This window comes from Cucurbita maxima, unplaced genomic scaffold, assembly GCF_002738345.1.
Source record: "Cucurbita maxima cultivar Rimu unplaced genomic scaffold, Cmax_1.0 Cma_Scf00070, whole genome shotgun sequence".
In the NCBI taxonomy this organism is placed as follows: domain Eukaryota; kingdom Viridiplantae; phylum Streptophyta; class Magnoliopsida; order Cucurbitales; family Cucurbitaceae; genus Cucurbita; species Cucurbita maxima.
Window position 1 is genome coordinate 536,027 of NW_019272086.1, and position 10,527 is coordinate 546,553.

Genomic DNA, 10,527 nt, shown 5'->3' on the forward strand with positions numbered 1-10,527 from the left:
TTGAGGGCTTCAGAAGAGCTGTAGGACCAAAATACGAGTACGTTTTTTATTGAACCAAAGGTACATGCGCTAGTGGTCTAGTGGTAGAATAGTACCATACCACGATACAGTCCCAGTTCGATTCTCGACTGGTGCATCTTGAAAATTACCTATGATGATATCAGTGCAAAATATTCAAACTTCGGTTTGTTACAATCTATCATTTAAATTTATAAATTTCCCGAGTAGCACTATCGAGCTTTTTTTTTTTTATATCGAGAGTTGAAACTAAAAGTTGAGGGCTTCAGAAGAGCTGTAGGACAAAAATACGAGTACGTTTTTTATTGAACCAAAGGTACATGCGCTAGTGGTCTAGTGGTAGAATAGTACCATACCACGATACAGTCCCAGTTCGATTCTCGACTGGTGCATCTTGAAAATTACCTATGATGATATTGGTGCAAAATATTCAAACTTCGGTTTGTTACAATCTATCATTTAAATTTATAGATTTCACGCCTTGCACTATGGAGCCTTCTTTTTTTAATCGAGAGGTGAAACTAAAAGTTGAGGGCTTCAGAAGAACTGCAGTTCTAAAATACGAGTATGTTTTTTATTGGCCCAAAGGTACATGCACTAGTGGTCTAGTGGTAGAATAGTACCGTTCCACGATACAGTCTCAGTTCGATTCTCGACTGGTGCATCTTGAAGATTACCTATGATGATATTAGTGCAAAATGTTCAAACTTCGGTTTGTTACAATCTATCATTTACATTTATAGATTTCACGCGTAGCACTATGGAGCCTTCTTTTTGAAATCGAGAGGTGAAACTAAAACTTTAGGGCTTCAGAAGAACTACAGTTCCAAAATACGAGTATGTTTTTTATTGGCCCAAAGGTACATGCACTAGTGGTCTAGTGGTAGAATAGTACCATACCACGATACAGTCCAAGTTCGATTCTCAACTGGTGCATCTTGAAGAATACCTATGATGATATTAGCGCAAAATGTTCAAACTTCGGTTTGTTACAATCTATCATTTACATTTATAGATTTCACTTGTAGACCTATGGAGCTTTCATTTTTCAATCGAGAGGTGAAACTAAAAGTTGAGGGCTTCAGAAGAACTGCAGTACCAAATTACGAGTAAATTATGGACAGACCTAACGTTGGATGCACCAGTGAACTAGTGGTAGAATAGTACCCTGCCACGGTACAGACCCGAGTTCGATTCTCGGCTGGTGCATCTTGAAGAGATGCTATGATGATATTATTGCATACTTTTCGAATTTCTTGGGTTTGTCACTATATCATTTAAATTTATAAATTTCCCGAGTAGCACTATCGAGCTTTTTTTTTTTATATCGAGAGTTGAAACTAAAAGTTGAGGGCTTCAGAAGAGCTGTAGGACCAAAATACGAGTACGTTTTTTATTGGCCCAAAGGTACATGCGCTAGTGGTCAAGTGGTAGAATAGTATCATACCACGATACAGTCCAAGTTCGATTCTCAACTGGTGCATCTTGAAGAATACCTATGATGATATTAGCGCAAAATGTTCAAACTTCGGTTTGTTACAATCTATCATTTACATTTATAGATTTCACTTGTAGACCTATGGAGCTTTCATTTTTCAATCGAGAGGTGCAACTAAAAGTTGAGGGCTTCAGAAGAACTGCAGTTCCAAAATACGAGTATGTTTTTTATTTGCCCAAAGGTACATGCACTAGTGGTCTAGTGGTAGAATAGTACCATACCACGATACAGTCCCAGTTCGATTCTCGACTGGTGCATCTTGAAGATTACCTATGATGATATTAGTGCAAAATGTTCAAACTTCGGTTTGTTACAATCTATCATTTACATTTATAGATTTCACGCGTAGCACTATGGAGCCTTCTTTTTGAAATCGAGAGGTGAAACTAAAANGCCAAAGGTACATGCACTAGTGGTCTAGTGGTAGAATAGTACCATACCACGATACAGTCCCAGTTCGATTCTCGACTGGTGCATCTTGTACCTATGATGATATTAGTGCAAAATGTTCAAACTTCGGTTTGTTACAATCTATCATTTACATTTATAGATTTCACGAGTAGACCTATGGAGCTTTCATTTTTCAATCGAGAGGTGAAACTAAAAGTTGAGGGCTTCAGAAGAATTGCAGTACCAAATTACGAGTAAATTATGGACAGACCTAAAGATGGATGCACCAGTGGTCTAGTGGTAGAATAGTACCCTGCCACGGTACAGACCCGAGTTCGTTTCTCGGCTGGTGCATCTTGAAGAGATGCTATGATGATATTATTGCATACTTTTCGAATTTCTTGGGTTTGTCACTATATAATTTAAATTTATAAATTTTCCGAGTAGCACTATCGAGCTTTTTTTTTTTTTTATATCGATTGTTGAAACTAAAAGTTGAGGGCGTCAAAAGAGCTGCAGGACCAAAATACGAGTACGTTTTTTATTGGCCCAAAGGTACATGCGCTAGTGGTCAAGTGGTAGAATAGTACCATACCACGATACAGTCCCAGTTCGATTCTCGACTGGTGCATCTTGAAGATTACCTATGATGATATTAGTGCAAAATGTTCAAACTTCGGTTTGTTACAATCTATCATTTAAATTTATAGATTTCACGCGTAGCACTATGGAGACTTCTTTATTTAATCGAGAGGTGAAACTAAAAGTTGAGGGCTTCAGAAGAACTGCAGTTCCAAAATACGAGTATGTTTTTTATTTGCCCAAAGGTACATGCACTAGTGGTCTAGTGGTAGAATAGTACCATACCACGATACAGTCCAAGTTCGATTCTCAACTGGTGCATCTTGAAGAATACCTATGATGATATTAGCGCAAAATGTTCAAACTTCGGTTTGTTACAATCTATCATTTACATTTATAGATTTCACTTGTAGACCTATGGAGCTTTCATTTTTCAATCGAGAGGTGAAACTAAAAGTTGAGGGCTTCAGAAGAACTGCAGTACCAAATTACGAGTAAATTATGGACAGACCTAAAGTTGGATGCACCAGTGGTCTAGTGGTAGAATAGTTCCCTATCATGGTATAGACCCAAGTTCGATTCTCGGCTGGTGCATCTTGTAGAGATGCTTGCATACTTTTCGAATTTCTTGGGTTTGTCACTATATCATTAAAATTTATAAATTTCCCGAGTAGCACTATCGAGCTTTTTTTTTTTTATATCGAGAGTTGAAACTAAAAGTTGAGGGCTTCAGAAGAGCTGTAGGACCAAAATACGAGTACGTTTTTTATTGGCCCAAAGGTACATGCGCTAGTGGTCAAGTGGTAGAATAGTACCATACCACGATACAGTCCCAGTTCGATTCTCGACTACTGCATCTTGAAGATTACCTATGATGATATTAGTGCAAAATGTTCAAACTTCGGTTTGTTACAATCTATCATTTACATTTATAGATTTCACGCGTAGCACTATGGAGCCTTCTTTTTGAAATCGAGAGGTGAAACTAAAACTTGAGGGCTTCAGAAGAACTACAGTTCCAAAATACGAGTATGTTTTTTATTGGGCCAAAGGTACATGCACTAGTGGTCTAGTGGTAGAATAGTACCGTTCCACGATACAGTCTCAGTTCGATTCTCGACTGGTGCGTCTTGAAGATTACCTATGATGATATTAGTGCAAAATGTTCAAACTTCGGTTTGTTACAATCTATCATTTACATTTATAGATTTCGCGAGTAGTCCTATGGAGCTTTCATTTTTAAATCGAGAGGTGAAACTAAAAGTTGAGGGCTTCAGAAGAACTGCAGTACGAAATTTCGAGTAAATTATGGACAGACCTAAAGTTGGTTGAACCAGTGGTCTAGTGGTAGAATAGTACCCTGCCACGGTACAGACCCGAGTTCGATTCTCGGCTGGTGCATCTTGAAGAGATGCTATGATGATATTATTGGATACTTTTCGAATTTCTTGGGTTTGTCAATATATCATTTAAATTTATAAATTTCCCGAGTAGCACTATCGAGCTTTTTTTTTTTATATCGAGAGTTGAAATTAAAAGTTGAGGGCTTCAAAAGAGTTGCAGGACAAAAATACGAGTACGTTTTTTATTGGCCCAAAGATACATGCGCTAGTGGTCTAGTGGTTGAATAGTACCATACCATGATACAGTCCCAATTCGATTCTCGACTAGTGTATCTTGAAGATTACCTATGATTATATTAGTGCAAAATGTTCAAACTTCGGTTTGTTACAATCTATCATTTACATTTATAGATTTCACGCGTAGCACTATGGAGCCTTCTTTTTGAAATCGAGAGGTGAAACTAAAACTTGAGGGCTTCAGAAGAACTACAGTTCCAAAATACGAGTATGTTTTTTATTGGCCCAAAGGTAGATGCACTATTGGTCTAGTGGTAGAATAGTACCGTTCCACGATACAGTCTCAGTTCGATTCTCGACTGGTGCATCTTGAAGATTACCTATGATGATATTAGTGCAAAATGTTCAAACTTCGGTTTGTTACAATCTATCATTTACATTTATAGATTTCACGAGTAGCACTATGGAGCCTTCTTTTTGAAATCGAGAGGTGAAACTAAAACTTGAGGGCTTCAGAAGAACTACAGTTCCAAAATACGAGTATGTTTTTTATTGGGCCAAAGGTACATGCACTAGTGGTCTAGTGGTAGAATAGTACCGTTCCACGATACAGTCTCAGTTCGATTCTCGACTGGTGCATCTTGAAGATTACCTATGATGATATTAGTGCAAAATGTTCAAACTTCGGTTTGTTACAATTTATCATTTACATTTATAGATTTCGCGAGTAGACCTATGGAGCTTTCATTTTTAAATCGAGAGGTGAAACCAAAAGTTGAGGGCTTCAGAAGAACAGCAGTACGAAATTTCGAGTAAATTATGGACAGACCTAAAGTTGGTTGCACCAGTTGTCTAGTGGTAGAATAGTACCCTGCCATGGTACAGACCCGAGTTCGATTCTCGGATGGTGCATCTTGAAGAGATGCTATGATGATATTATTGCATACTTTTCGAATTTCTTGGGTCTTTCACTATATCATTTAAATTTATAAATTTCCCGAGTAGCACTATAGAGCTTTTTTTTTTTATATCGAGAGTTGAAACTAAAAGTTGAGGGCGTCAGAACAGCTGCAGGACCAAAATACGAGTACGTTTTTTATTGGCCCAAAGGTACATGCGCTAGTGGTCTAGTGGTAGAATAGTATCATACCACGATACAGTCCAAGTTTGATTCTCGACTGGTGCATCTTGAAGAATACCTATGATGATATTAGTGCAAAATGTTCAAACTTCGGTTTGTCACAATCTATCATTTACATTTAAAGATTTCACGAGTAGACCTATGGGGCATTCATTTTTTAATCGAGAGGTGAAACTAAAAGTTGAGGGCTTCAGAAGAACTGCAGTACCAAATTACGAGTAAATTATGGACAAACCTAACGTTGGATGCACCAGTGGTCTAGTTGTAGAATAGTACCCTGCCACGATACAGTCTCGAGTTCGATTCTCAGCTGGTTCATCTTGAAGAGATGTTATGATGATATTATTGCATACTTTTCGAATTTCTTTGGTTTGTCACTATATCATTTAAATTTATAAATTTCCCGAGTAGCACTATCGAGCTTTTTTTTTTTATATCGAGAGTTGAAACTAAAAGTTGAGGGCTTCAGAAGAGCTGCAGGACCAAAATACGAGTACGTTTTTTATTGGCCCAAAGGTACATGCGCTAGTGGTCTAGTGGTAGAATAGTATCATACCACGATACAGTCCCAGTTCGATTCTCGACTAGTGCATCTTGAAGATTACCTATGATGATATTAGTGCAAAATGTTCAAACTTCGGTTTGTTACAATCTATCATTTACATTTATAGATTTCACGCGTAGCACTATGGAGCCTTCTTTTTTAAATCGAGAGGTGAAACTAAAACTTGAGGGCTTCAGAAGAACTACAGTTCCAAAATACGAGTATGTTTTGTATTGGCCCAAAGGTACATGCACTAGTGGTCTAGTGGTAGAATAGTACCATACCACGATACAGTCCAAGTTCGATTCTCGACTGGTGCATCTTGTAGAATACCTATGATGATATTAGTGCAAAATGTTCAAACTTCGGTTTGTTACAATTTATCATTTACATTTATAGATTTCACGAGTAGACCTATGGAGCTTTCATTTTTCAATCGAGAGGTGAAACTAAAAGTTGAGGGCTTTAGAAGAACTGTAGTACCAAATTACGAGTAAATTATGGACAGACTAAAAGTTGGATGCACCAGTGGTTTAGTGGTAGAATAGTACTTTGCCACGGTACAGACCCAGGTTCGATTCTCGGCTGGTCCATCTTGAAGATATGCTTGCATACTTTTCGAATTTCTTGGGTCTGTCACTATATCATTTAAATTTATAAATTTCCCGAGTAGCACTATAGAGCTTGTTTTTTTTATATCGAGAGTTGAAACTAAAAGTTGAGGGCGTTAGAACAGCTGCAGGACCAAAATACGAGTACGTTTTTTATTGGCCCAAAGGTACATGCGCTAGTGGTCTAGTGGTAGAATAGTATCATACCACGATACAGTCCAAGTTTGATTCTCGACTGGTGCATCTTGAAGAATACCTATGATGATATTAGTGCAAAATGTTCAAACTTCGGTTTGTCACAATCTATCATTTACATTTAAAGATTTCACGAGTAGACCTATGGGGCATTCATTTTTTAATCGAGAGGTGAAACAAAAAGTTGAGGGCTTCAGAAGAACTGCAGTACGAAATTTCAAGTAAATTATGGACAGACCTAAAGTTGGTTGCACCAGTGGTCTAGTGGTAGAATGGTACCCTGCCACGGTACAGACCCGAGTTCGATTCTCGGCTGGTGCATCTTGAAGAGATGCTATGATGATATTATTGCATACTTTTCGAATTTCTTGGGTTTGTCACTATATCATTTAAATTTATAAATTTCCCGAGTAGCACTATCGAGCTTTTTTTTTTTATATCGAGAGTTGAAACTAAAAGTTGAGGGCTTCAGAAGAGCTGTAGGACCAAAATACGAGTACGTTTTTTATTGAACCAAAGGTACATGCGCTAGTGGTCTAGTGGTAGAATAGTACCATACCACGATACAGTCCCAGTTCGATTCTCGACTGGTGCATCTTGAAAATTACCTATGATGATATTAGTGCAAAATATTCAAACTTCGGTTTGTTACAATCTATCATTTAAATTTATAGATTTCACGCCTTGCACTATGGAGCCTTCTTTTTTTAATCGAGAGGTGAAACTAAAAGTTGAGGGCTTCAGAAGAACTGCAGTTCTAAAATACGAGTATGTTTTTTATTGGCCCAAAGGTACATGCACTAGTGGTCTAGTGGTAGAATAGTACCGTTCCACGATACAGTCTTAGTTCGATTCTCGACTGGTGCATCTTGAAGATTACCTATGATGATATTAGTGCAAAATGTTCAAACTTCGGTTTGTTACAATCTATCATTTACATTTATAGATTTCACGCGTAGCACTATGGAGCCTTCTTTTTGAAATCGAGAGGTGAAACTAAAACTTGAGGGCTTGAGAAGAACTACAGTTCCAAAATACGAGTATGTTTTTTATTGGCCCAAAGGTACATGCACTAGTGGTCTAGTGGTAGAATAGTACCATACCACGATACAGTCCAAGTTCGATTCTCAACTGGTGCATCTTGAAGAATACCTATGATGATATTAGCGCAAAATGTTCAAACTTCGGTTTGTTACAATCTATCATTTACATTTATAGATTTCACTTGTAGACCTATGGAGCTTTCATTTTTCAATCGAGAGGTGAAACTAAAAGTTGAGGGCTTCAGAAGAACTGCAGTACCAAATTACGAGTAAATTATGGACAGACCTAACGTTGGATGCACCAGTGAACTAGTGGTAGAATAGTACCTTGCCACGGTACAGACCCGAGTTCGATTCTCGGCTGGTGCATCTTGAAGAGATGCTATGATGATATTATTGCATACTTTTCGAATTTCTTGGGTTTGTCACTATATCATTTAAATTTATAAATTTCCCGAGTAGCACTATCGAGCTTTTTTTTTTTATATCGAGAGTTGAAACTTAAAGTTGAGGGCTTCAGAAGAGCTGTAGGACCAAAATACGAGTACGTTTTTTATTGGCCCAAAGGTACATGCGCTAATGGTCAAGTGGTAGAATAGTATCATACCACGATACAGTCCAAGTTCGATTCTCAACTGGTGCATCTTGAAGAATACCTATGATGATATTAGCGCAAAATGTTCAAACTTCGGTTTGTTACAATCTATCATTTACATTTATAGATTTCGCGAGTAGTCCTATGGAGCTTTCATTTTTAAATCGAGAGGTGAAACTAAAAGTTGAGGGCTTCAGAAGAACTGCAGTACGAAATTTCGAGTAAATTATGGACAGACCTAAAGTTGGTTGCACCAGTGGTCTAGTGGTAGAATAGTACCCTGCCACGGTACAGACCCGAGTTCGATTCTCGGCTGGTGCATCTTGAAGAGATGCTATGATGATATTATTGCATACTTTTCGAATTTCTTGGGTTTGTCACTATATCATTTAAATTTATAAATTTCCCGAGTAGCACTATTGAGCTTTTTTTTTTTTATATCGAGAGTTGAAACTAAAAGTTGAGGGCTTCAGAAGAGCTGTAGGACCAAAATACGAGTACGTTTTTTATTGGCCCAAAGGTACATGCGCTAGTGGTCAAGTGGTAGAATAGTATCATACCACGATACAGTCCCAGTTCGATTCTCGACTAGTGTATCTTGAAGATTACCTATGATGATATTAGTGCAAAATGTTCAAACATCGGTTTGTTACAATCTATCATTTACATTTATAGATTTCACGCGTAGCACTATGGAGCCTTCTTTTTGAAATCGAGAGGTGAAACTAAAACTTGAGGGCTTCAGAAGAACTACAGTTCCAAAATACGAGTATGTTTTTTATTGGCCCAAAGGTACATGCACTATTGGTCTAGTGGTAGAATAGTACCGTTCCACGATACAGTCTCAATTCGATTCTCGACTGGTGCATCTTGAAGATTACCTATGATGATATTAGTGCAAAATGTTCAAACTTCGGTTTGTTACAATCTATCATTTACATTTATAGATTTCACGAGTAGACCTATGGAGATTTCATTTTTCAATCGAGAGGTGAAACTAAAAGTTGAGGGCTTCAGAAGAATTGCAATACGGACAGACCTAAAGATGGATGCACCAGTGGTCTAGTGGTAGAATAGTACCCTGCCACGGTACAGACCCGAGTTTGTTTCTCGGCTGGTGCATCTTGAAGAGATGCTATGATGATATTATTGCATACTTTTCGAATTTCTTGGGTTTGTCACTATATCATTTAAATTTATAAATTTCCCGAGTAGCACTATCGAGCTTTTTTTTTTTATATCGAGAGTTGAAACTAAAAGTTGAGGGCGTCAAAAGAGCTGCAGGACCAAAATACGAGTACGTTTTTTATTGGCCCAATGGTACATGCGCTAGTGGTCTTAGGTAGAATAGTACCATACCACGATACAGTCCCAGTTCGATTCTCGACTGGTGCATCTTGAAGAATACCTATGATGATATTAGTGCAAAATGTTCAAACTTCGGTTTGTTACAATCTATCATTTACATTTATAGATTTCACGAGTAGCACTATGGAGCCTTCTTTTTGAAATCGAGAGGTGAAACTAAAACTTGAGGGCTTCAGAAGAACTACAGTTCCAAAATACGAGTATGTTTTTTATTGGGCCAAAGGTACATGCACTAGTGGTCTAGTGGTAGAATAGTACCGTTCCACGATACAGTCTCAGTTCGATTCTCGACTGGTGCATCTTGAAGATTACCTATGATGATATTAGTGCAAAATGTTCAAACTTCGGTTTGTTACAATCTATCATTTAAATTTATAGATTTCACGAGTAGCACTATGGAGCCTCCTTTTTTAAATCGAGATGTGAAACTAAAAGTTGAGGGCTTCAGAAGAACTGCATTACCAAAATACGAGTATATTATGGACAGGCCTAAAGTTGGATGCACCAGTGGGCTAGTGATAGAATAGTACCCGTCCATGGTACAGACCCAAGTTCGATTCTCGGCTGGTCCATCTTGAAGATATGCTTGCATACTTTTCGAATTTCTTGGGTCTGTCACTATATCATTTAAATTTATAAATTTCCCGAGTAGCACTATAGAGCTTTTTTTTTTATATCGAGAGTTGAAACTAAAAGTTGAGGGCGTCAGAACAGCTGCAGGACCAAAATACGAGTACGTTTTTTATTGGCCCAAAGGTACATGCGCTAGTGGTCTAGTGGTAGAATAGTATCATACCACGATACAGTCCAAGTTTGATTCTCGACTGGTGCATCTTGAAGAATACCTATGATGATATTAGTGCAAAATGTTCAAACTTCGGTTTGTCACAATCTATCATTTACATTTAAAGATTTCACGAGTAGACCTATGGGGCATTCATTTTTTAATCGAGAGGTGAAAC

At 37.8% G+C, this 10,527-nt stretch overlaps 8 non-coding genes across 8 annotated transcripts; all 8 read left to right on the forward strand.

The window, feature by feature from the left end:
• The first annotated feature begins 1,156 nt into the window (after nt 1–1,156).
• Nucleotides 1,157–1,227, forward strand: TRNAG-GCC. Its single transcript has one exon. It is a non-coding gene; the product is annotated as a tRNA-Gly (tRNA).
• A 962-nt stretch (nt 1,228–2,189) lies between these two features.
• Nucleotides 2,190–2,260, forward strand: TRNAG-GCC. Its single transcript has one exon. It is a non-coding gene; the product is annotated as a tRNA-Gly (tRNA).
• A 751-nt stretch (nt 2,261–3,011) lies between these two features.
• On the forward strand, nt 3,012–3,082 carry TRNAD-AUC. The gene has a single exon. It is a non-coding gene; the product is annotated as a tRNA-Asp (tRNA).
• Nucleotides 3,083–3,818: 736 nt separating this feature from the next.
• On the forward strand, nt 3,819–3,889 carry TRNAG-GCC. The gene has a single exon. It is a non-coding gene; the product is annotated as a tRNA-Gly (tRNA).
• Nucleotides 3,890–4,909: 1,020 nt separating this feature from the next.
• On the forward strand, nt 4,910–4,980 carry TRNAG-GCC. The gene has a single exon. It is a non-coding gene; the product is annotated as a tRNA-Gly (tRNA).
• Nucleotides 4,981–6,809: 1,829 nt separating this feature from the next.
• On the forward strand, nt 6,810–6,880 carry TRNAG-GCC. The gene has a single exon. It is a non-coding gene; the product is annotated as a tRNA-Gly (tRNA).
• Nucleotides 6,881–7,900: 1,020 nt separating this feature from the next.
• Nucleotides 7,901–7,971, forward strand: TRNAG-GCC. Its single transcript has one exon. It is a non-coding gene; the product is annotated as a tRNA-Gly (tRNA).
• A 476-nt stretch (nt 7,972–8,447) lies between these two features.
• Nucleotides 8,448–8,518, forward strand: TRNAG-GCC. Its single transcript has one exon. It is a non-coding gene; the product is annotated as a tRNA-Gly (tRNA).
• Nucleotides 8,519–10,527: the final 2,009 nt, after the last annotated feature.